Source organism: Pongo pygmaeus, chromosome 16 (assembly GCF_028885625.2).
Source record: "Pongo pygmaeus isolate AG05252 chromosome 16, NHGRI_mPonPyg2-v2.0_pri, whole genome shotgun sequence".
Lineage (NCBI taxonomy): Eukaryota > Metazoa > Chordata > Mammalia > Primates > Hominidae > Pongo > Pongo pygmaeus.
Window position 1 is genome coordinate 26,252,563 of NC_072389.2, and position 26,006 is coordinate 26,278,568.

The following is a 26,006-nucleotide window of genomic DNA, read 5'->3' on the forward strand; positions in this document are numbered from 1 at the left end:
CACCTAGGCTGGAGTGCAGCGGCGTGACCTCGGCTCACTACAACCTCTGCCTCCCAGGTTCCAGCAATTCTCCTGTCTCAGCCTCCCAAGTAGCTGAGATTACAGGCAGACACCACGACACCTAGCTATATATATATTCTTTGTATTATTAGTAGAGATGGGGTTCACCATGTTGGCCAGGCTAGTCTCCAACTCCTGACCTCAAGTGATCTGCCTGACTCGGCCTCCCAAAGTGTTGGGATTTACAGGTGTGAACCACCGCGCCCAGCCAATATCAGGAATTTTTTGGTAAATGGTGGTAAAACAACTGGACATCAACATGGGGGAGAACAAAACTCCGTCTCAAAAATTCAAAATGGAACAAACATCTATATGTGAAATCAGAACCAAAAAGCTCCTAAAAGAAAACACAGGAAGAACATCTTTGTGTCCATGGGGTACACAGAGATTTCATTAACTGATCGATTGATCGAGACAGGGTCTTGCTCTGTCACCCAGGGTGGAGTGCAATAGCGCACTCATAGCTCACTGCAGCCTTGACCTCCAGGGCTCAAGACATCCTACCACTTCAGCCTTCTGAGTAGCTGGGACCAGACACACAACACCACACCCGTTTCCTGGAGTTTTTTGGCATTCTTTTTTGTTGTGTAGAGACAACGTCTCCTTTATTGCCCAGGCTTGTCTCAAACTCCTGAGCTTAAGCAATCCTACCGCCTCAGGTTCCCTGAGTCCTGGGATGATAGGCTTGAGCCATCACACTAGATTTCTTGAATAAAACCCAAAAAGTATGAATCACACAAAAAAAATTGATACCCCGTTACTACCAAAAAAATACAAAAAATTCTCTGGGGAGCCTGGGAGGCAGAGATTACAGTGAGCCAAAATTATGCCATCGCACTCCAGCCTGGGTGACAGAATCAGACCCTGTCTCAAAAAAAAAAAAAAAAGGGCTACGACAACATGGCAATAGGATAGAATAGACTAGTGATGTTTGAGAGAGTAGTTTAGCAGAAAACAGGTAAGAGGATTTGAACCCAGAAAAGAAATTATAACAAACACAAACTTAATCTTAAAAGCATTGAAACATTTTTTTCACTTGGAAAGGACACCTGAAACCAGTTTATACACATACATGGTCACACAACTGCAAAACAGCCTTTCCTGTAGGAAATCTCAGATCATGTATGCCTGCTGACACACACACTAATTTCTATATGTATGTACATCAATGTTATAACTACTACTCAAAATGTCATTTTTAAAATTCCTCATTTCCTGAGTTTATTTCTTTTAGAACTTACAAAAATAACATACCTTTTTAGAAAGGCCAAGGTCCCCCTTCTTGGGCATAAATCCAGGGTCTAAATCTTTGGATTCAAGAAGTTTCTTAGTTGGTTTTCTTTGACATTTACTTTCATAAAGTCCTGAAATGCATGTATCTTTACATTAAATGATTTAGAAACTGGGCACAAGTTAATTTTTTAAAAATCTGTATACCACACAAAATGAATGTCAATGTTTTTGATGTTTTCTCCATCATCTTATGGGAAGAGGCAGGAAGGTAATTTGATTATAAAATATTAGTAAACAAAACAAGTAAATAGTTCTCAATGCAAGCACAAACTAATGTGAGGGATGTGTGTGTTGACTTTAAATCACAAAATAACTAAGGGAGAAATCAAAGGGACAGAACTATCTTTATAACAACTGATTTTTGGGAGGACAAAATAAGGAGAAAAGGAGTGAAACAGAGCTTGAATAATGGTCATAAATGGACCAAACTTACACTTTCTGCTCTGCCCCTAAGTAAATAAAATTCAATAGGTAAAAGATAATTCATAGGATGACTCAAGAATTATATAAAAGAGCTGACTTAATAAATCGAGTTTGGCACATAATAGGTACTGAAACAACAACTATCTTTACTATTCTTTCAAAAATCTTTTTTATTATACCCAACTAGTTTAAGCACAATTGGAATCATTTCTTTAAGGAACAACATCAAAAGCTCCTGTTGATAATGTAAAAAAGTTACATCCAAAATTTAAAGGGGTACAGAAAAGAGGATTCTTCCCATTCCTTGACTGCCTATAATATTCAATAGTTACAAGGTGAATTAGAGACAATGTGTTTAGATTCAACTCTCCCCATGTGATATATAAAGAATGATCAAGTGAGAAGTAACTGGTAATTAACTTCTAATGAACTGGTAATTACTATGTGGTCAGGTATACAACATCATACATTAATACATTATGATCTCCATTTTATAGATGAGGAAACAAGTTCAGAGACTAAACAACTTCCCAAGTAACACAAGGACTGGTGGAGCCAGCACTTGAAGCATAGTGCTTATTCCACTAATGTGCGGTGCCCCTCTTGAAGCCCTGTTATCCTGGTTGTAATTTACACAGTGGCTGATCAACAATCATGAAGAGCAACACTGGAGCAAGGAGCATAGTTATCAAAAATATGTCTTCTTGATAGCGTGCCACAATTCATAGTTAGTAACTATATCTAATTAGCCATCATTGTAAGTATTTCCCAGGACAAAAGGGAGTAGTTTATTGTATATAGATACTATGTTGGCTTTACATCAAAACATACTAAAATCTCCTGCTTCCTCTAATCATACCTGCTCAAATACTGAGACCCCAACCCCACCTTACCTGGCATTTTAACCAGCAATTCCTCAGACTCAAGGGCAGGCCGTGGAGAGACTTCCGGAGCCACAGGTACAGACAAGGTCAGCTGCGGCAACTCAGCATGTCCACCTCCAAGTTCTGACTGAGCCAAGGGGCCTTCTAAAAACGGAACTTCCTTTTTTTTTTTGAGATGGAGTCTCGCTCTGTCACCCAGGCTGGAGTGCAGTCGCAGGATCTCGGCTCACTGCAACCTCTGTCTCCTAGGTTCATGCCATTCTCCTGCCTCAGCCTCCCGGGTAGTTGGGACTACAGGCACCCGCCAACACGCCCGGCTAATTTTTTGTATTTTTAGTAGAGACGGGGTTTCACCATGTTAGCCAGGATGGTCTCAATCTCCTCACCTCGTGATCCACCTGCCTCAGCCTCCCAAAGTGCTGGGATTACCAGCTTGAGCCACCATGCTTGGCCAACGGAACCTCCCTTTCAAGAACCGGAGGCTCTTCCTTGGTTGAAATCAAAGAATTCTCGTCCACCTGCTTGTTCTGAGCACTAGATCGACCTCAGGCTAGAAGGCTTTCCTCTTCACAGCGGGAACTTACCTAAGAACAAAAAATAAAAATAGAGTCCACAGGCCAAAACTGTTGCAATTTAAGTGTCAAAAAGAATAACGCCCTTTAAAAGGAATGAAATTCTGACAAAGGCTACAAAAAGTGGATGAACCTTGAAGACATTATGTATGCTAAGGGAAATTACTTAGACACAAAGAACAAATATCATATGATTTCAAGTATATGAGGTATCCAGAATAAGAAAATTCTTAAGATAGAACATAGAATGGCAATTGCCAGGGGCTGAGCAGAAAAGGGAGTTATTGGTTAATGGGTATTGACTTTTAGTTTGGAAAGATGAAAAAAATTATTGAGATGGATGGTGGAGATGGTTGCACAACAATGTAACTGTGCTTCATGCCACTGAACTGTACACTTAAAAATGGATAAAACAGGCCCAGCGCTGTGGCTCACGCCTATAATCCGAGCACTATGGGAGGCCAAGGCGGGCGGATCACGAGGTCAGGAGATGGAGACTATCCTGGCTAACATGGTGAGACCCCATCTCTACTAAAAATGCAAAAAATTAGCCAGGCATGGTGGTGGGCACCTGTAGTCCCAGCTACTTGGGAGGCTGAGGCAGGAGAACAGTGTGAACCCAGGAGACGGAGCTTGCAGTGAGCCGAGATCATGCCACTGCACTGCAGCCTGGGCAACAGAGCGAGACTCTCTCTCCAAAAAAAAAAAAAAAGGGATAAAATAATAAAATGTTATATATATATATTTATATATATATATAGCATATATATAACATACATATACAAATATATATAACTATATATAACATATATAAATATATATAACATATCTATATATATAACATATATAACATGAAAATATATATAACATATACATATAACATATATAAATATATATAACATATACATATAACATATATAAATATATATAACATATACATATAACATATATATAACATATAAATATATATGTTTTAACCAAAATTAAATAAAGAAAACAATGAAGTTGACTGAGGTACACTGAAGCTATAATATTGATAAGTCCACAACAGTAATTCAAAGGCAGGGGAAAAGACTGCTCTAATGTCTCCAATTAAAACAACTACTAATGAACTCCTTAATGTTACAATTGGTAATTAATGGGAAAGAAAGAAGCACTTATTCTGCCTTTCAAGTATTTCAGGACAATAATAGAGTCCAGTTAATGAAAGAGACTATCACTTAATAAAAATAGAGAAAATAATAAAACCTGAAAGTCTGCATTTTGTAACCTCTAATAAAATTATTAATATAGGTAAAGATCTTCAACTGGCATTTTCAAGAAACCATCAGGGAAGCTGGGCGTGGTGGCTCACACCTGTAACCCCAACACTCTGGGAGGCTGAGGAAGAAAGATCACTGGAGCCCAGGAATTCCAGACCAGCCAGGGCAACACAGTGGGACATTGCCACTACAAAAAACTTGTTGTTAAAAATTAGCCAGGTGTGGTAGTGTGCACCTGCGGTCCCAACTACTCAGGAGGCTGAGATGGAAGGATTGCTTAAACCCAGGAGGTCAAGGCTGCAGTGAACCGTGTTCATGTATCTCTGCACTCCAGCTTGGGCAAGACCCTGTCTCAATTTTAAAAAAAGAAAAAACAAACTGTCAGGGAATGGCTGATGGGAATAAAATATTCCTTTTTTTAACCCTCCATATGCAATATGTTACACATTATCATCTCTGGTATAGTCTAGCTAAAAATGTTCAACTTCAATCTATCAAACTGATAGGTTCTATCTTCCACTTCACAGAGAACAGGAGATAGAGAAAATCTAAGTGACACCTATGGGGAAGCAATTACACAAATATAGAGAAGTAGATAACTTTACATGTCACTCTCTTAAAGACATGATCTTGATCAGGAAAAAGAGATTGCTCTGAATTCAAAGGGATTTGAGAACCATAACAACCAGTTACAATGAGTAGTCCTAGACTGAGACCTGGTATGAATAATCCAAAGGTAAAGGTTAGGGGATAACTGGTGAAATCTGAAAGGCAGTTGATGTCAGATAAACAGATCTTATATAAGATGTAAGTCTGTTAAATTGATTATAAAGGAAAATGTTCCATTTTTTAACTACATATTAACCTATGTAGGCGTAGAAGGTCAAAATGTCTCTAAATACTTCATTTTAAAACAACCGAATTAAAAAATAAGACAAATAAGATGTATTTATTTTTGAAATTAGGGTCAGATTATATATATTTCACTTTATATCCCATATTTTTACTTAAGATTAAATCATAACAATATTCCTAAGTCATTAAATACTCTTTGAAAGCAAAGAGGGAAAAATATATACATAAAGAAATATAATATGTAGACTCATTTATATATTTCCTGAATAACCACTAAATCCTAAGTACTGTGCTAGAAGCTGAGAATAAAAAACAAGATCCCAGTTAAGGAAATTACTGTTTCATGAAGCTGAAGTATGACACTGAAGATAAAATTGCAGTTTCCTAAGGACCAGTGAAAGTTTGCCGAAATTTTGCAACACACCTTGTGCACCTGCTCCTGTACCTTCTTTTGTTTTTTCTTAGGAGTAAATATTGGATCATATTCTTCTGTATATTCCAAAAGCCACTTGCTTGGCTTCCTAAGGCGTTTCTTCTCTGACCGCACAGCTAAAAGATGATAAACAAGTTCAATATTAATCCAAAAGTTTCAGGAAAACCCACTGTTTTTATGAGACCATCTGGTACTCCCAAAAGTAACCAGATGGGAAACCACATAGTAAAATAGACTATGGCTTAAGATGCAAGAGGCACAAAATGGCTTATGTTTTCTCATATGCAAAAGGAACTGGGGGAGACAAAAGGACTTGTGTTACCTTATATACACATACAACAGAATATATGTGGCCCATCCAATATTAAGGAAAAGGTTAAATTTAAAGCCAGGTCTTATAGTCACTGACACCTGTACATATAAAGCTAATATATACCTAACAAAAATATAGCATCTAGATCAGGTAAACGGGTAAAATACATCTTGAGTTACAGGTTAAGTATGCCTTATCTGAAATGCTTGGGATCAGAAGTGATTCAGAATTTTTCATATTTTGGAATATTTGCATACACATAATAAGTTATCTTGGGGATGGGACCCAAGTTGAAACAGCAAACTCATTTACGTATTATATACATCTTTTATACACATAGCCTGAAGGTAATTTTACAAAACATTTATTTTCTACATTACACAAAGTTTGTGTACAGTGAACCGTAAGAAAGCAAAACTCTCATTATCTCAGCCACCCACGTGGAATATCTGTGGTTGTTTGGCATTACCATCATTCCTGCCTCTGAATTTATATGCTACTGATAGGCAAACATTTCCTTACACTTACTGACACATAAGTACTTAACAGTAAAAATATGACATACCCTTAACACAGTGAGAAAGTAGTGTGTTCAGGGTAGCTACGCAGCACAGTAGCATCACTAGAATACTTGTACCGGCTGATAAAAAACAGTAATAACAACGTCGGGCTTTGCGTCTCCATCTATGATGCTGTGTTTTGATTGTAAGGTTACTGTAAACTGTTTTATTTGATAAGGTAAGCAGAGGCCAGACCCAGTGGCTAACGCCTGTCCCCAGTACTTTGGGAGGCCGAGGCAAGCAGATCACAAGGTCAGGAGATCGAGACCGTCCTGGATAACACGGTGAAACCCCATCTCTACTGAAAACACAAAAAATTAGCCAGGCATGGTGGCAGGCGCCTGTAGTCCCAGCTACTCCGGAGGCTGAGGCAGGAGAATGGTGTGAACCCGGGAGGCGGAGCTTGCAGTGAGCCGAGACCATGCCACTGCACTCCAGCCTGGGCGACAGAGCGAGACTGTGTCTCAAAAAAAAAAAAAAAAGACTTTCTAATCATATTGTAAATGTGTAACAAGGGCCAAGTACTGTGTATTAAACTTAATAAATCAAAACAACAGGCCCTCTAAGACATAAATGGTGCTTCACTGTATGTTTATCTACCTAACCCATCACAGGAACTCAATTCAGCATTAAACTGGTTTTAGATCAAGACACTAGAACTCATGTTTAGCAGTTATTAAATTACAATTATTAAGAAAAAAACTTCATTAGGTAAAGTCCTTTACTCCAAAAAGTTTCTCTAAATACATAAACACTAATATAAAAACAATTATTAAAACAACTTTGCCAGAATCTCAGGATTTCAGAAATATGAAAGTACTCATCTCTCACCTCTCCCATCCACTTAAAATGACAAAAACAGACCATTATAGCTAAATCAAAGGACATGTTTAAAGAGAAACAAACCCAAAGAGTAACTACACCAATTCTTGACCCAATTCTCTGTGCTCTGTCTTATGTAACATTACACTATGAATAACAATCCCATCATCCACGACAGCTTTTTTTTTTGAAACAGTTTTGCTCTCATTGCCCAGGCTGGAGTGCAATGGCGTGATCTTGACTCACTGCAACCTCCGCCTCCTGGGTTCAAGCGATTCTCCTGCCTCAGCCTCCCGAGTAGCTGGGATTACAGGCATACACCACCACCCCTGGCTAATTTTGTATTTTTAGTAGAGATGGGGTCTCACCATGTTGGTCAGGCTGGTCTCCAACTCCTGACCTCAGGGGATCCACCCACCTCGGCCTCCCAAACTGCCGGGATTACAGGCGTGAGCCACTGCGCCCGGCCACACAACACAGTTCTAAACACTGGACTCTCATATCTACCAACACTCAATACCTGTTTAAAAAGAAAAAGAAAAATTAGGAAGGGGCAATAACATTTCAGTGTAAGTATCCGTGATCAACTACTGCTTAACAGCCTACACGACTTTTGATGAACAGTCAAGGCAGATTACTTAATACTTAAAATGGTTAACCTTAGGGAGTAGTAAAATACACAGACACACACAAGATATTTCGAACACTTCTTTTTGCTGCTGATAAGGAGTTCCAAAAGTAGTTTTTCCAAGCCATTTCCAAATAAAAGTAGATTGGGTGTAAAGAATTGTCTATCGAAATATTACTGTTAGTATTTATTTAATAATCTCCTGACAAGCTTGCAATTACCACGTTAAATAAAAAAATTAGGATCTAAGGCCAACACTCTTTCCTCATATTCTTGATGTGAAAATCTGAGCACTCCTCTCAATAAGGAGTTACAAATACAAAACAAACAGCTCAACTGAACTAACTCTTCTCTCTCCAGAAACACAAACACAAGACCTCATAAAATGAGTGAGTTCCTAGCGGCCATAATTACTGCAACTTACTTCTCCAATTTTCCCCTCCACAGTTAACTCAACAGCTCAAAAACTATCAGTAACAAACAGCAGTCACCATGATATGGTTAGGAGTGTGGCAGATTTCTTAACCAGTAATAATAGGAAAAAAATTTTGCCTATTAATAGATCTCAAGTTTCGTGCACTTGCAAGAAACTAATTAAAAGGCAGCCGTGCACAATCTACAAAAACAGCCATAAAAACTGTTACATTTTAAGTTACAGGAAACAAACCTGCTCCTCTAATTCAGCAAGATACAACTGATCTCCCTTTACATACCCTAAAAAACAAAAGCCTTGCACAAGAAATTTAAACATGGAAGCAGAAACACACCAAGAAAAAGACATGTCAAACCTCACCTGTATGTCTGTTTTCAACCATTTGGAGTCAAGGCGAGCCTGGGCAGCCAAACAGAAAGATTCAGAGGGCATCTTTTCTCCAGCTTCCTCCCAGGTCTCAGGCCTGCAAGTAAACGTACATGTTGAAGACCTAACGCTTTTTAATAGTTTACAAAGGCACTCCCGAACGGTTTAATGCAGAAAAGGAAAAACAGAGCAAGAGAACAGAAAGGGGGGAGAGAAGAGCTGGGGAGGTGAGTGAAGGGGGGACAGGGAAAGAGGGAAGAGATGGAGGAAGAGGGAGGTGGGGAAGGGAAATCCTCCTTCCAAGGTAGGCAGGGTGTGCCAAGTTTCTGCACCACGCTGACGAGACCTTGAGAATGGACGGTCACAGGAAGCCAAGTCACAATGTCATCCCCCTGCCCTCAAATCGAAAAGGTACACACACACGACAGGGAGCCCATCGTTTTAACGACAAATGACAGCAGCATGAATCTGCCGCTTTACCCCACAGCAGGGCGCGTGCGTGAAACAAATCACTCAAAAGGATCGCCTGCAGAAAAACCCACAGCCACCACCACTTAAGAGATGGAGAGAGGCCGGAGGCTGCGCCGCGGGCGCTCGGCGCAGGCCGCGGTGCGGCCGCCGCGCCCACGCCCGCCTCCCGTGCTCCGCCGCCCGCCAGCCCCGCGCCCGCACCGCCCCCGCCACCGGCCGCCCGGGTGCCCCAGGCCAGGACCTGAAGCGCAGGGCCCGGCCGCCTCGCCCCGCGGGCGTCCGCACGCAGCCTCCCAGGAGCCGCTTGCTCAGCCGGCGCCTGCGATCCCGGCGTCTCTCGTGGCCCGACGGGCCGACGCGGGACAGCCGCCCTCTGCGTACGGCCAATCGCAACGAGGCTGCTCCGCGGGCGCAGCCAATGGGGAAGAGGAGCCCTTCGCTGCTCCTCCCGACTCTCCCGCTTCCAGCAATCCCGCTTATCTTCCTACTTGGAGCGCCCTGGCCGTGGCCAAGGCCAACAGCGGGAGCCGGAAGGCGGGATTTCCGCCGCACGCACGCACGCCCTCACTCCCACGGAGACTGCTTGGCCCGGAGCGCTCTTAATCACGCGGCTGTGGGTGGTCGCGCTCACACAAACTGGAGCTATCCAGGGCGCGGGTCGAGTGGCGAGACCAGCTCCCCTGGGTATGAGAACGGATCTTTGTCTGGTTGGCTGACTCGGGCCTAAGAGCTTCCTTCCTCTGTGTTGAACTGAATGCAGCAGAAGTCTTGAGCAGATTACATGGAGCAGCTGTAGAAGCACGGTGCCGGGGAATCAAAGAAGGAAACAGATCTCCAGCGACCACAAAATAAAATTGAAGAAATATAAAACAATATAGGCCGGGCATAGTGGCTCACGTATGTAATTCTCAGCGCTTTGGGAGGCCGAAGCGGGAGGATCCCTCGAAGCCAGGAGTTGGAGGATCCCATGTTGGCAGACTAGGCAACATAGCAAGACTCTATCTCTAAAAAATAAAAATAAAAAAATTTAACAATTACCCAGGTGTGGTGGCACACACCTGTGATCCCAGCTGCTCGGGAGGCTGAGACAGGAGAATCGCCTGAGCCTGGGAGATCAATGCTACAGTGAACTGAGATCGTGCCACTGCACTCCAGCCCAGGCGACAGAGTAAGATCCTGCCTCTAAGAAAGAAAACTACCGGCCGGGAGTGGTGGCTCACGCCTGTAATCCCAGCACTTTGGGAGGACGGAGCAGGTGGATCATTTGAGGTCAGGAGTTCAAAACCAGCCTGGCCAACATGGTGAGACCCCTCCTCTACTGAAAATACAAAGATTAGCGAGGTGTGGTGGCGCGCGCCTGTAATCCCAGGAGAATCGCTTGAACCCAGGAGGCAGAGGTTGCAGTGAGCCGAGATTGCACCACTGCACTCCAGCCTGGGGGACAGAGGCTGCGCCACTGCAGCCTTGACTTACCGTGTTCAGGTGGTTCTCCACCTCAGCCTTGCCAGTAGCTGGGACTGCAGGCACATGCAACCACGCCTGGCTAATTTTTGTATTTTTTGTAGACAGGGTTTTGCCATGTTGCCCAGGCTGGTCTCGAACTCCTGGGCTCAAGTGATCCGCCCGCCTCAGTCTCCCAAAATGCTGGGATTACGGGTGTGAGTCACTGAACTCGGCTAATAGTAATGAACTTTGAACAGAAGGAAAGATGTTATTATTTTCTTGATTATGTTTTATCTATATTTTCTAATTTTTCTAAACATGTAAAGATAAAATTCTAAAAACTCAGTAAAACCCCAGAACAAAAAAGTTAGAGTATAAATATTTATTTTAGTTAACTTGTACAAATTTGGTTTCTGGAAAAAGAATGAAATAGATTTTCTGAGAAAAAAAATCCACCACTTTGGCCGGGCGTGGTGGTTTACGCCTGTAATCCCAGCACTTTGGGAGTCCAAGGCGGTGGATCAACTGAGGTCAGGAGTTCAAGACCAGCCTGACTAACATGAAGAAACCCGTGTCTCTACTAAAAATACAAAAATTAGCCAGACCTGATGGCACGCACCTGTAATCCCAGCTACTCAGGAGGCTGAGGCTGGAGAATCCCTTGAACCCAGGAGGCAGAGGTTGCAGTGAGCTGAGATCGCACCATAACACTCCAGCCTGGGTGACAAAAGCAAAACTCTGTCTCAAAAAAAGAAAGAAAGAAAGAAAAGCAGACTGGCTGAAAGGATTAAAGAACAAAATATGATCCACCAATGTGCTATCTACAAGATAAACATTTTAAATACAGAAACAGATTGAAAGTAAAAGGATACAAAGATACAATTAAAATAGTAACCAAAAAAGAGCTGAAGGGGCTGTACTAATATCAAATGTAATACACTTTAAATTAAAGCAGGGCTGGGCATGTTAGCTCACGCCTATAATCCCAGCACTTTGGAAGGTGGAGGCAGAGAGATACTTGAGCCCAGAAGTTTGAGATCAGCCTGAGCAACATGGCATAATCCCATCTCTACAAAAAATACAAAAATTAGGCGGGCATGGTGGTACCCACCTGTGGTCCCAGCTATTTGGGAGGCTGAGGTGGGAGGATCATGTGAGCCAGAGAAATTGAGGCTGCAGTGAGCTAAGATCGGGCCCCTGCACTACACCCTGGGCAACAGAGCGAGACCCCGTCTGAAAATACAAAAAATAAAAAACGGGGTTGAGAGACAAAAAAGGACATCCTTTTTTTATTATTATTATTTTTTGAGATGGAGTTTCAGTCTTGTTGCCCAGGCTGGAGTGCAATCATGCGATCTTGGCTCACTGCAACCTCCGCCTCCCGGGTTCAAGTGATTCTCGTGCCTCACGCTCCCAAGTAGCTGGCATTACATGTGCCTGCCATCATGCCCAGCTAATTTTTATATTTTGCTATAAGACGGGGTTTCACCATGTTGGCCAGGCTGGTCTCGAACTCCTGACCTCAGGTGATCCACCTGCCTTGGCCTCCCAAAGTGCTGGGATTACAGACGTGAGCCACCACGCCAGCCGAAACCTTCATTTTAAAAAAGGCCAGGTCAGGCACCATGGCTCATGTCTGTAATCCCAGCACTTTGAGAGGCCAACGCAGGCGGATCACCTTATGTCAGGAGTTTGAGACCAGACTGGCCAACATGGTGAAACCCCGTCTCTACCAAAAATATAAAAATTAGCTGGATGTGGTGGCATGCACCTGTAATCACAGCTACTCAGGAGGCTGAGGCAGGAGAATTGCTTGAATCTGGGAGGCGGAGGTTGCAGTGAGCCGAGACTGTGCTACAACACTGCAGCCAGAGTGACGAGAGTGAGACGCCATCTCAAAAAATAAATAAAGGCTGGGTGCCAGATGTGGTGCATAGGCCTAGTTTGTTCACTCCTGTACTTAAGATATAAAACTCTAAAGAACAGTGGGAGGAGGGAGCTTCCCTCTAGAGGCACAGGAGCAGGCAAGTTGGTCCCTGAGCAGTGACTTTATAATAACATGTTACACTGTGTTTTTTTGTTTTTGTTTTGTTTTTTGTTTGAGACGGAGTTTCGCTCTTGTTGCCCAGGCTGGAGCACAATGGCATGATCTCAGCTCACAACAACCTCCACCTCCCAGATTCAAGCGATTCTCCTGCCTCAGCCTCCCAAGTAGCTGGGATTTCAGTCATGCAACACCTCGCCTGGCTAATTTTGTACTTTTAGTAGGGACGGGGTTTCTCCATGTTGGTCAGGCTGCTCCCGAACTCCTGACCTCAAGTGATCTGCCCGCCTCGGCCTCCCAAAGTGCTGGGATTAGAGGCGTGAGCCACCACACCCGGCCTATTTTTTTTTCTTTTTTAGACAGAGTCTGACTCCGTCACTCAGGCTGGAGTACAGTAGCGCAATCTTGGTTCACGGTAACTTCTGCCTCCCAGGTTCAAGCGATTCTCCTGCGTCAGCCTCCCAAGTATCTGGGATTACAGGCATGCACCACCACATCTGACTAATTTTTGTATTTTTAGTAGAGATAGGGTTTCACCATGTTGGCCAGGCTGGTCTCAAACTCCTGACCTCAAGTAATCCGCCTGCCTCAGCCTCCCAAAGTGCTGGGATTATAGGCCTGACCCACCGGGCCTGGCCCTGTGTGTTGTTTTATGTACGTTTCTATATGTGTTCTATTTCACAATAAACTAAATATTAAAACAAAGAATAACTGATAGCTATGCACAAAGGTATTTAAATTTCACCCTCACAAATAATTATTTTTTTTTTAAACAGGGTCTCACTCTGTTCCCCAGGCTGGAGTGCAGTGGCACCACCTTGGTTCACTGCAGCCTTGACCTCCCAGGCCCAAGTCGTCCTTCTACCTCAGCCTCCCGAGTAGCTGGGACTACAGGTGCACTCCATCACACCCGCCTAATTTTTGTGTTTTTGGTAAAGATGGGGTTTCACCATGTGGGCCAGGCTGGTCTCGAACTTCTGGGATCAAGGAATCCACCAACCTTGGCTTTCCAAAGTGCTGGTATTACAGGCGTGAGCCACTGTACCCGGCCAAGAATTGTTTCTTCTCCTTACCTAGGTAGAGACCTCTGCAGAAATGCTGGGAGATCTTTGGAGAGGGGAGATTTTTCAAATAAAAAATTTAATACTTGGCCGGGCGTGGTGGCTCACCCGTGTAATCCCACCACTTTGGGAGGCCAAGGCGGATGGATCACGAAGTCAGGCGATCGAGACCATCCTGGCTAACACGGTGAAACCACATCTCTACTAAAAAAAATATAAAAAGTTAGCCAGGCATCGTGGCAGGCGCCTGTAGTCCCACCTACTCAGGAGGCTGAGGTAGGAGAATGGGGTGAACCTGGGAGGCAGAGCTTGCAGTGAGCCGACATCAGGCCACTGCACTCCAGCCTGGGCGACACACCAAGACTCCGTCTCAAAAAAAAAAAAAAAAAATTTAATACTTTGGGATGCCAAGGCGGGTGGATCACGAGGTTAGGAGTTCAAGAACTGCCTGGCCAATGTGGTGAAACCGTCTCTACTAAAAATACAAAAATTAGCCGGGCTTGGTGGCAGGTGCCTGTAATCCCAGCTATTCAGGAGGCTGAGGCAGGAGTATCGCTTGAACCTGGGTGGCAGAGGTTGCAGTGAGCTGAGATAGTACCACTGCACTCCAGCCTGGGCAATAAGAGTCAGACTCTCTAAAAAAAAAAAAATTGATCTAGTTCTAAACCTCATTTTGAATCCACCCATATTGCTCTGAAATACATTCATCTTTTCTGTGGCTAAAACCTTAAACCCTAGCCAGTAACTCCTATTGCACTTAAGGAAATCCAATCTTGCTGTGGCCCCTGAACAGGCTGCTGCTTGCCCATCATGGTGCCTCTAGTTTGTGTAAAATGCATATGTTATTTTATAATAAATCATACAAGGCTTTTTTAGTTCTAAAAGGCTATTATTCACTAGTTGCTGTGTGAATCAGTATTTCTGGGTGCATTAGAAATTATTAGAGTTGATGCCCAAGACTCATCTCCACCAGCACAGGGGAGGCATCTGCTTGTTTTATGGTCTGTGACTCTGGGCCTCCTTCTGCTGGGCTCAGTCCTGAGGTGGGTCTGACTCAGCTCAGAGCTGTGCACCCCAGCCGTCCTCCCCAACTTACATGAGTGCTCTTTAGGATGGAGCTGAACAGCGGCTTCTCAAAACCACTTGGCCCCATCACAGGCCCTGAGAACTGATTGGGTCACTCTGGTGGGCTTCCCAGCCCTAGCCAAGAAGGGTTTCTCTAGGGAGCCTGGCCCCCACTCATGAGACCTGGAGCCCCAAAGATCCTGACCAGAGGCCTGCCTCCTCCAGAGAGGGGCCACTCACCCCCACCAAGCTCCCTTCACAGAGACCCATCCAACAGAGCTGAGGAAAATCATGCCTCATAAATGAATAAATACATAAATAAGGATGCCGGGGACCTATGGATTTTGTAATTCCTGAAAGAGGGCAGAGTGGCTGGCTCACAGCAAGCGCAGTAGGAGATACTGCTCACTGGCCAGGCTGTGCTCTGTCTCTTTGCAGGGAGCCCTAGGGGACAAGAAAAGCCAGAGGAGACCAGCTTGCCTAGAAGGTACCTCTCCACCCCTTCTCTGGAGTTTCTGGGACATGAAGCCCACCCGAGGGACACGTGCCTCCTTGGGAGTTGTACCAGGCCTCCTTCCTGATCTGGCCATCCAGTGGTTTTCAGTGCCAGAAACAGATGAATAAAATAGGCCCTTTATTGGATGTTCTTCAGGAACATGCACACTTCTTTGGATATTTCCATCGGTTTATCTGTAGTTAAAGTTAAATGCTGTGTTATATCGAGTATTGGTGAAGATGTAGAGCTACAAGAACTGTCAAGCTGGCAGTAGCATAAAGTTGTATAAGCACATTGGAAACCTGTTTGGCAGCTTCTACTAAAGCTATATCTATGCCTACCTTCAGAAATCCCATCCTAAGCATGTACACAAGAGAAATGAGTGCATATGTCCACAAAAGGACATATAAAAATGCTCATTGCCATTTCTATTCATAAGAGCCCCAAATGAAAACAACCTAAATGTCCATCAACAGGAGAGTGAATAAGTGGTGATACAGTCACATCATGGAATACTACACAGCCAAAAAAGAAAAATGAAGTGGTAGGAACGTTCAACGACATGGGTGAATAGAGGGAGCCAGGTATGAGAGACAGTGCACTGTACCAGCCCACTTAGATGAAGCGCAGAAAGGCAGAACTGATGATGATTGGTCAGAAGAGTAGTTTCCTTTGTGGGAAAGTTAGATCAGGAAGGAGCTCTCTGGGGTACTAGAAATCTGCCGTATCTTGGCTGGGTGCAATGGCTCATGCCTGTAATCCCAGCACTTTGGGAGGCCTAGGCGAGAGGGTCACTTGAGCCCAGGAGTTAGAGACCAGCTTGGGCAACATAGCGAGATCCCATCTCTACAAAAAATTAAAAATTAGCATGGCATGCTGGTGTGCGCCTGTAGTCTCAGCTACTCAGGAGGCTGAGGCAGGAGGATTGCTTGAGCTCAAGAGTTTGAGGCTGCAATGAGCTATGATTGTGCCACTGCACCGCAGCCTGTCACTTCAGCGACTCAACCAGACCAGTCACAAAAAAAAAAAAAAAAAAGAAAGAAAGGAAAGGAAAGGAAAGGAAGAAAGAAAGGAAAAGAAAAGAAACGGCTGAGTGCACTGTTTCACATCTGTAATCCCAGCACTTTGGGAGGCCAAGGCAGCTGGATCACTTGAGGGTGGGAGTTTGAGACCAGCCTGGACAACATGGCAAAACCAAAAACACAAAAATTAGCCAGGCATGTTGGTACATGCATGTAATCCCAGCTACTCAGGAGGCTGAGGCATGAAAAATCCCTTGAACTCGGCAGGCGGAGGTTGCAGTGAGCCAAGATCGCATCACTGCACTCCAGCCTCTGTGACAGAGTAAGCCTCTGTCTCAAAAAGGAAAAAAAAAAAAGAAATCTGCTATATCTTCACCTAGGTGAGGCTATCACATACATTGATATATATTGGAATATGTGTGTGTGTGTGTCTCAGTGTATATACCAAAATGCACATTAACAAAGATTCTGGCCGGGCGCTGTGGCTCATGCCTCTAATCCAAGCTCCTTGAGAGGCTGAGATGGGTGGACCACTAGGTCAGGAGTTCGAGAATAGCCTGGCCAATATGATGAAAGACCTCTCTGCTAAAAACACAAAAATTAGCCAGGCATGGTGGTGCGCTCCTGAAATCCCAGCTACTCAGGAGGCTGAGGCATAGGAATCGCTTGAACCGGGCAGGCTGGGGTGGCAGTGAGCCAAGATCGGGCCACTGCACTCCAGCCTGGGTGACAGAGTAAGACTCTATCTCAAAAAAAAAAAAATATATATATATATATATTCCATTAGTAAACGTAGAATTACTGAATTATAAAAATCAGCATTTTGGCTGGACGCCATGGCTCACACCTATAATCCTAGGATGACACTTTGGGAGGCTGAGGAGGGCAGATCTCAAGGTCAGGAGATCGAGGCCATCTTGGCCAACATGGTGAAACCCTGTCTCCACTCAAAATACTAAAATTAGCTGGGTGGGGTGGTGCGTGCCTTTAATCCCAGCTACTCAGGAGGCTGAGACAGGAGAATCAATTGAACCCAGGAGGCAGAGGTTGCAGTGAGCCAAGATTGCGCCACTGCACTCCAGCCTGCCAACAGAGTGAGACTCCATCTCAAAAAAAAAAAAAAAAAAAAAAAAAAATCACCATTTTGTGGTATTTAATTAATTTATTGAGGCAAAGATGGCAATGGATGAAAATACCGTATTAGATGAGAGGATGATGGGGGATGTTTGCAGTGAAGGAGTCAGTTTCTCACCACCTGAATTATTTGAACTTAGCACCACTAAAAGTGGAGCAATCAGGTACAGAGTGCCTCCAGACCTGATGCAATAGAAATCACTGACACCATCTAGTTTTTTTTTCTTTTTTGAGACAGAGTCTCGCTGTGTCACTGAGGCTGGAGTGCAGTGGCATGTTATCGGCTCACTGCAATCTCAACCTCCCTGGTATAAGTGCCTCAGGCTTCCGAGCAGCTGGGATTAGAGGAATCTGCCATCACACTCAGCTAATTTTTGTATTTTTAGTAGAAACGGGGTTTCACCATGTTGGCCAGGCTGGTCTCCAACTCCTGACCTCTAGTGATCCGCCTGCCTCAGCCTCCCAAAGTGCTGGGATTACAGGGGTGAGCCACCGTGCCAAGCCTATTTCATGTTTTAAATATTAAAAAGTAGAACCTGGCCGGATGTGGTGGCTCACACCTGTAGTCCTAGCACTTTGGGAGGCTGAAGTGGGAGGATTGCTTGAGCCCGGGAGTTCAAGACCAGCCTGGGCAACAGAGTAAGACTCCCTAGCAGGGAAAAAAAAAAAAAATTAGAAATTTTGTCTAGGATGCTGTTCAGAAGAATTAGAATAGCAGGTCTGAGACTACTGTCCTCAGAGAGGGCTGCTTGCAAAGCTGGCATCTGGGAACTTGGGTTTAGAGAGGTGTGTCACCATTCCCTACCTAATAAAAGTGGCTCACTGTGCCTAAACTGTTTGTACACACAACATAGTTTATGTTGCTTTCCTTTATTTTATTTGTTTATTTATTCATCGAGACAGAGTCTCCCTCTGTCACCCAGGCTGGAGTGCAGTGGCATCAACTCAGCTCACAACAACCTCTGCATCCCAGGTTCAAGCGATTCTCCTGCCTCAGCCTCCTGAGTAGCTGAGATTACAGGCATACACCAACACACACAGCTAATTTTTGTATTTTTAGTAGAGATGGGTTTTCACCATGTTGGCTAGGCTGATGTCAAACTGCTGACCTCAAGTGATCCACCCACCTTGGCCTCCCAAAGTGCTGGGATTACAGTCGTGAAGCACTGCGCCTGGCTGCTGCTTTCCTTTGGAATGCTGCTGTTCTTTAGAGTGAGACAAGGGTGAACACTGGTGAACACTGTCTGGGGCGGCCTGGTGGACAAGAAGGCATTGGCCCAGGCCCTGAAGGAGGGTCAGATCCGCGGCGAGGCCCTGGTCGTGCATGAGTCAGAACCCTTTAGCTTTAGCCAGGGCCCCCGAAGGTTGCACCCAATCTCTTCTGCACCCCCCATGCTGCGTGGCACAGCGAGCAGGCATCCACCGAGATGCCAGAGGAGGCGGCGCAGGAGATCCGCAGAGCCGTATCCCAGACAGGCTGAAGAACTGTGTCAACAAGGACCATCTGACGGCCGCCACCCACTGTGCCAGCGTGGACCCCGCCATTGTGCACCCTGAGCTCAACGGGGCCACCTACATGTACCCTCAGGGCGTGGTGGGAGTGGCTCCCACTGACATCCAAGCTGCTGTGAAAGGTATCCTGCACATCGCCGTGTCCCTATCCCACAGCCTGCCCCCTGTGGCCCACCCGCCCCACAGGGGCCCCTTCTCCTGGCCAAACCGTCAAGCCCCAGGCAGATAGAGAGCACGCCAGTGACCAGTTGTAGCCCCGGAGGATCTCTCCAGCCCGGGCGCCTGGGCGGAGGGCCCGGAAACCCTCAGACCAGAGTGTGTGGAGGAGGCACCTGTGTGGCAGCCCTGGCACTGCAGAGACTGTCCGGGCTGTCAGGAGGTGGGAGGGGGCAGCGCTGGGCCTCGTGTCGGTTGTCGTCGTCAGTCTTATGGGCGCTCTGCCCTGTGTCCTTCGCCTTCCTCATTAAGCAGAAGTCAGTAGTTATTCTCCCACGAACATTCTTGTCTGTGTACAGTTTTTAGAACATTACAAAGATCTGTTTGCTTAGCTGTCAACAAAAAGAAAACCTGAAGGAGCATTCGGAAGTCAATTTGAGGGTTTTTTTTTTTTTTTTTTATGTTGGAACATGCCCCGGAATGAGGCAGTTGGCAAACTTCTCAGGACAATGAATCCTTCCCGTTTTTTTTTTTTTTATGCCACAGAGTGCATTGTTTTTTCTACCTGCTTGTCTTATTTTCAGAATAATTTAGAAAAACAAAACAAAGGCTGTTTTTCCTAATTTTGGCATGAACCCCCCCTTGTTCCAAATGAAGACAGCATCACGAAGCAGCTCCAAGACGAAAAGCTTGGGCGCTGCCCAGCTTGCCCGCTGCCCATCAACTTCTGTCCTGGGGACACAGAGGGTGGCAGCATCCCTGCTTGCACCAGTGCCATCCTGCTGATGTGGTAGGCTAGCAAGATATTGGTTAAAATCATGTTTGTGATTGTAACCATCTGTATGAATTATTTTAAAGAAGTAAAAATCTGAGAAAAACAAAAAAAAAGAGACAGACAGTGAGGCTACTAAGCAGGGTGGCCTCAGGCAGTGGCCTCACAGAACTGCCTGTAGACCTCTTAAGAGCGACTTGGCCACTGCAAGACAGGACACAGTCAGCTGGGTGGGCCGGGCCCAGGACAAGTTGAGGCTGAGACAATGGAACTTGCACCAGAGATCCAGAACCCTTGAAGGAGTGGACATCTCAGCCAACACCAGCATCCAGGGCTGAGTAGGCACAAGAGAAGACCCCACACAGTGTGGTCAGAGTGAGCTGGAGGACCTGAACTCAGGCCCCAATGCCGCTCCACCTCTGCCAACCTCACTCTGGTCTAGATCCATATTGAGCTCTTGGGCTGCGAGGTGTTACTATTTCACAGAGTAGACAGACAAAAGCAGTCCACTGTTGGCTGGGCACGGTGGCTTATGCCTGTAATCCCAGCACTTTGGTAGGCCGAGGCAGGCAGATCACCTGAGGTCAGGAGGTCAAGACTAGCCTGTCCAATATGGTGAAATCCTGGCCCTCTAAAGATACAAAAATTAGCTGGGCGTGGTGGTGGGTGCCTGTAATCCCAGCTACTCAGGAGGCTGAGGTGGGAGAGTCACTTGAACCTGGGTGGAAGTTGCAGTGAGCCAAGAAGGCGCCACCGCACTCCAGCCTAGGCCACAAGAGCGAGACTCCGTCTCAAAACAAAAAACAGCAACAACAAAAATTCCACTGTCAAGACAGCAGCGTGACCACATGCTACATCTCTTTCTTCTATAGAACATCATTAGACATACTAAAATCAAAACAAAAAAAAATGTATTTTGAGACAGAGTTTCGTTCTGTTGCCCAGGCTGGAGTGCAATGGCGCGATCTTGGCTCACTGCAACCTCCACCTCACAGGTTCAAGCGATTCTCCTGTCTCAGTCGGCCGAGTAGCTGGGATTACAAAAAATACATATATTTTAAAGTGGAATAACAGATTCATAACTAAGCATGGCATGAAAGAGGGGACCCCCAGGGACTTGAAATGGTAATGTTTTTCTTAAAAAAAAAAAACAAAGAAAGTGTGCAAAACAGATGTCTTCCTGTCACTTCGCACAGCCTACTGTCATAGCACCCCAGCCCCAGACCCCAAACTCACTATCCTGCTCGGGGACCCCCAGAACACACTGAACATTGAGGACACACCAAGTACTCTCCTATCCTCACCTCATTCCTGCAGTAAATGGCTAAAAGAATAACTCAGAAGAGAAGCCAAAAAGAAAATGCACACAGGGAACAGGAGAGGCGAGCAGAGGCCACAGGCTGGAAGCCTGGGCTGATACGCTGTGAAGACATGTCTCTGGGGGCTGCCTGCGGGGAGCAGTCTGCCATTCAAAACACACCTAGACAAGCCTCTCCTAGCAGACAAGGGCAGAACCAGAAATTAACACATGTGGGGGAAGTTATACACCACAAATAGACAGTAAAATCCGTGGAAGAACCAAGGGAATGGTGAAGCAGAATGTCAGGAAAGGACTTTATAATGCACAGACCTTAGAGAAATAGAGAAGCAACTGAGACAAGAATCAATTTGAATCCTTGGAAATAAAAAATGTCATGACTGAAATTAACAATTTAGCAATTACTGAACTGACACCTGAACAGAACTTGTAAAGCGTTGTGTGTGTATGCCTGTACACACATGCTCACACATACATACAGAATGAAACTTCAGAATATCAAGGACAAAGAAAAAGAGAAAAAAAGTGCCAGGGAGAAAAGATGATGAATGATGCATATAACAATGAAAATCAGGCCAGTCTCAGTGGCTTCTGCCAGCACTTTGGGAGGCCGAGGCATGTCGACTGCTTGAGCTTAGGAGTTCAAGACCAGCCTTGGCAACATAGCGAGACTTTGTCTATACTAAAAATAAAAAAATTAGTCTGGGCGTGGTGGCTCATGCCTGTAATCCCAGCACTTCGGGAGGCCAAGGCGGGGAGATTAAGAGGTCAGGAGGCTAACACGGTGAAACACTATCTCTACTAAAAATACAAAAAAAAAAAAATTAGCTAGGCAGTGTGGTGAGCACCTGTAGTCCCACCTACACAGGAGGCTGAGGCAGGAGAATGGCATGAACCCAGGAGGTGGAGCTTGCAGTGAGCCGAGATGGTGTCACTGCACTCCAGCCTGGGTGACAGAGCAAGACTGCATCTCAAAAAATACATAAAAATAAAATTTAAAAAATTAGCCAAATATGGTGGTTTGCACATGTAGCCCCAGGCTAAGGTGGGACAATCGCTTGAGCTCAGGAGTTTGAGGTTGTAGTGAGCTATGATCATGCCACTGTACTCCAGCCTAGGCAACAGAGTGAGACCTTGTTTCAAAAAAGACCCCAAAACCAAACAACAAAATAAAATCACAAAAATGAAAATATATCAGATTTCTTTTCATTTCTTAGATGTATTCTGCATATGAAAGACACACATTAAAATTGCAGGTCCAGGCCAGGCGTGGGGGCTCACGCCTGTAATCCCAGCACTTTGGGAGGCTGAGGGAGGTGGATCACCTGATGTCAGGAGTGGGAGACTACCCTGGCCAACATGGTGAAACCTCGTCTCCACTAAAAATATGAAAATTAGCTGGGCATGGTGGTGGGAGCTTGTAATCCCAGCTACTCAGGTGGCTAAGGCAGGAGAATTGCTTGAACCCGGGAAGCAGAGGTTGCAGTGAGCCAAGATTGCACCACTGAACTCCAGCCTGGGCGACAGAGTGAGACTGTCTCAATAATAAATAAACAAACAAACAAACAAACAAATAAATAAAATACAGGTCCAGGTAGCACTCCCAGTGGTCCCACACATCTGTCCCTTGTTTCAACAGTGTTAGGACAGACCTGAGCCCTCCCTCTCTTCCAGCCTCTCCTAACCTCCAATCTCCTCTCCAGTTACAACCTCCAGGACCATCTTCTCAGCCATCTCCTGCCTCCAGGACCAGCCAACCCCATTGTTGTTAGAAATAAGGTTAGCTCCTTATTGCAGAACAACCACGACCTCCCAGATTCGTCAGAATGATTCCACCAAGAAGGAAACTGTGGTCAGCTGCCTGGTCCATGTGTATCGGTGGGTCTCCAGAACTTACAATTCCCTGGGCTTCTATTTCAACCACAATGATTGGCTCTGGAGGGCTTTGGCTGCTTCTTCCATGAGTTGGTTCAATAGAAGCACAAGGGCACAGTGTGTCTCTTGGAAGTGCAAAACGAGCTGCACCATCTTCCAACGTGCACAGAAGCCATCTCTAGATGAGGGGGGAAAACCATGGATGCCATCAAAGCCACCATCGCCTGGAGAAGAATCTGAATCAGGCCCTTATGGATCTGCATGCCATGGGTTCTGCCCACACAGACCTTCATCTCTGTGACTTTCAGGACAGCCATTTCCTAAATGGGAAGATGAAACTCTTCAAGATGACGGGCAACCACTGCAGTTACCTTTGCTGGCCAGCCAGCCCCCAGGCCCGCCTGCACCAGTCTCCTCTTTTCCAAAAGCCTACCCGCAAGCACAACCAGGGCCTCCAGAGCCCAGCAGTCTTTGAGGGGCTCCTCTGCACCTCCTGGTATCAAGGCTTCTGCCTGACCCTCTCCCTCCAGCCAGTAGGCAGCTTTTTAACCACCCTCCAGCCTTCTCCCAAGCCTTGGACCAAAGGGGAAGAAAGTTTTTAAAGCAAAACAAAACAAAACAAAAAAAAAACAAAAACAAAGAAAAATAGGATATGGAAAAATTGACAGTAATACAACAGAGAGCTCAGAAATAAATCCAAACATATCTGGTCAACTGACTTTTGACAAGGGCATCAAGAGGACACAATGGAGAAAGAATAGTCACTTCTTGGCTGGGTGCAGTGGCTCATGCCTGCAATCCCAGCAGTTTGGGGGGCCGAGGCAGGTGGATCACCTGAGGTCAGGAGTTTGAGACCAGCCTGGCTGACATGGTAATTACGTTTTTTATTTCCAAGAATTCAAATGGATTCTTGTCTCAGTTCCTAATTTCTCTAAGGTCTACACATTATAAAGTCCTTTCCTGACATTCTGCTATTGCCATTCCCTTGGTTCTTCCATGGATTGTACTCTCTTTTTGTGGTGTATAATTTCCCACGTGCTAATTTCTGGTTCTGCGCTTGTCTGCTATGCTAACGTTGAAGCAAGGATGATAACAGAACCTCCCTAAAACTGATCCTGTCCTTGTCCAGGAGCTGAACCCACTTTTGTAAGATGAATGAAAGGCCACAAGATTAGGATTTGGGGTGGGGATCCTGAATTCTGTGAAAATACAGGCATAGTTTCTGTAATCCCTTACTGCTCAGGAGTCATGTGGCCAGAGGTCACAAGATTTGTGTCTTCCCCAATGACTCCTGTAGATAACGTCACTCTTGTCTAAGATTGGCCTTTTGGGATGTTTTTCAGACTCACCCCACCTGGACTCAACCTGTGGCCTCATCCAGACATGGACTCAGTGCATGAGGACCATTTCCACACCCCTATGATTGCATCCCCAACCACTTGGGATAACATCATTCATTCTTTTGCACGTGGAAATCCAGTTTTCCCAATACCATTGTAATTCCCCAGTGGGTTCTTCCTGCTTGCTGCACAGACAAAACCAGTTCACTGAGGCCATGGTATTGCAGTAAGGAGTTGAATTAACTCAATGCCAGCCACATGGAAGGACTGGAGTTATCACTGAAATCCACCTCCCCAAAGGCTGAGGTTAGGGTGTTTCAAGGCAAGTTTTGTGGGCAGGGAGGGGACTCAGGAATGGGTGCTCTTTAATGGTTAGGGCTTCTCTAAGTGTGTTCTGAATGGCAGACTGCACCCCGCAGGCAGCACCCAGAGACATCTCTTTGCAGCATATCAGCCCAGGCCTCCAGACTGTGGCCTCTGCTCGCCTCTCCTGTTCCACATGTGGATTTTATTTTTGTTTTTGGCTTCACTTCTGATTTATTCATTTAGCCATTTACTGCAGGAGCGAGGTGAGGATAGGAGAGTACTTGGGGTGCCCTCAATGGCCAGTGTGGTCTGGGGTCCCCGAGCAGGACAGTGAGTTTGGGGTCTGGGGCTCAGGCGCTATGGCAGTAGGCTGTGCGAAGTGACAGGAAGACATCCACTGCACATATTTTCTTTGGTTTTAAAGAAAGACGTTACCATTTCATGTTATATTTGTTTTATGAGACAGAGTTTCATTCTGTCACCCAGGCTGGAGAGCAATGTTGCCATCTCAGCCCACTGCAACCTCCACATCCCAGGTTCAACCGATTCTCCTGCCTCAGTCTCCCGAGTAGCTGGGATTACAAAAAAAAGTACATTTTAAAGCAGAGTAACAAATTGATAACTAAGCATGGAGTGGAAAGAGGGGACCCCCAAGGACTGGAAATGGCAACAATAGACTATGAACTAAATTTCTCCCATGGTTGATTTGGCCTATGCCCAGGAATGAGCAAAGACAGCAGGCCTGTGAGACTGGAAGCAAGATGGAGTCAGCCATGCTAGACTTCTCTCACCGTCGTCATCTTTGCAAAGCTGGTCTCACCATTTATTGAAGTGAATTTTTTTTTTTCTTTTTTTGAGACAAAGTCTTGCTCTGTTGCCTAGGCTGGAGAACAATGGTGCGATCTCAGCTCACTACAACGTCTGCATCCCAGGTTCAAGAAATTCTCCTGCCTCAGCCTCACTATGCCTGGCTAATTTTTGTATTTTTAGTAGAAACGGGGTTTCACCATCTTGGGACTCACAACACACATCAGCCCATCTCCTCTCCTTCTTGGCAGGGATGGTCACGATCCACATTCCCAGTGAA

General features: G+C 45.3%; 2 pseudogenes; one reads left to right on the plus strand and one right to left on the minus strand.

Annotated features, from left to right (window-relative positions):
- LOC129028691 (uncharacterized) overlaps positions 1-9,878 on the minus strand; it is a 40,309-nt pseudogene extending 30,431 nt beyond the window's left edge.
- A 7,804-nt stretch (positions 9,879-17,682) lies between these two features.
- LOC134738207 (C-terminal-binding protein 1-like) lies at positions 17,683-19,479 on the plus strand (annotated as a pseudogene).
- The last annotated feature ends 6,527 nt before the right edge of the window (positions 19,480-26,006 follow it).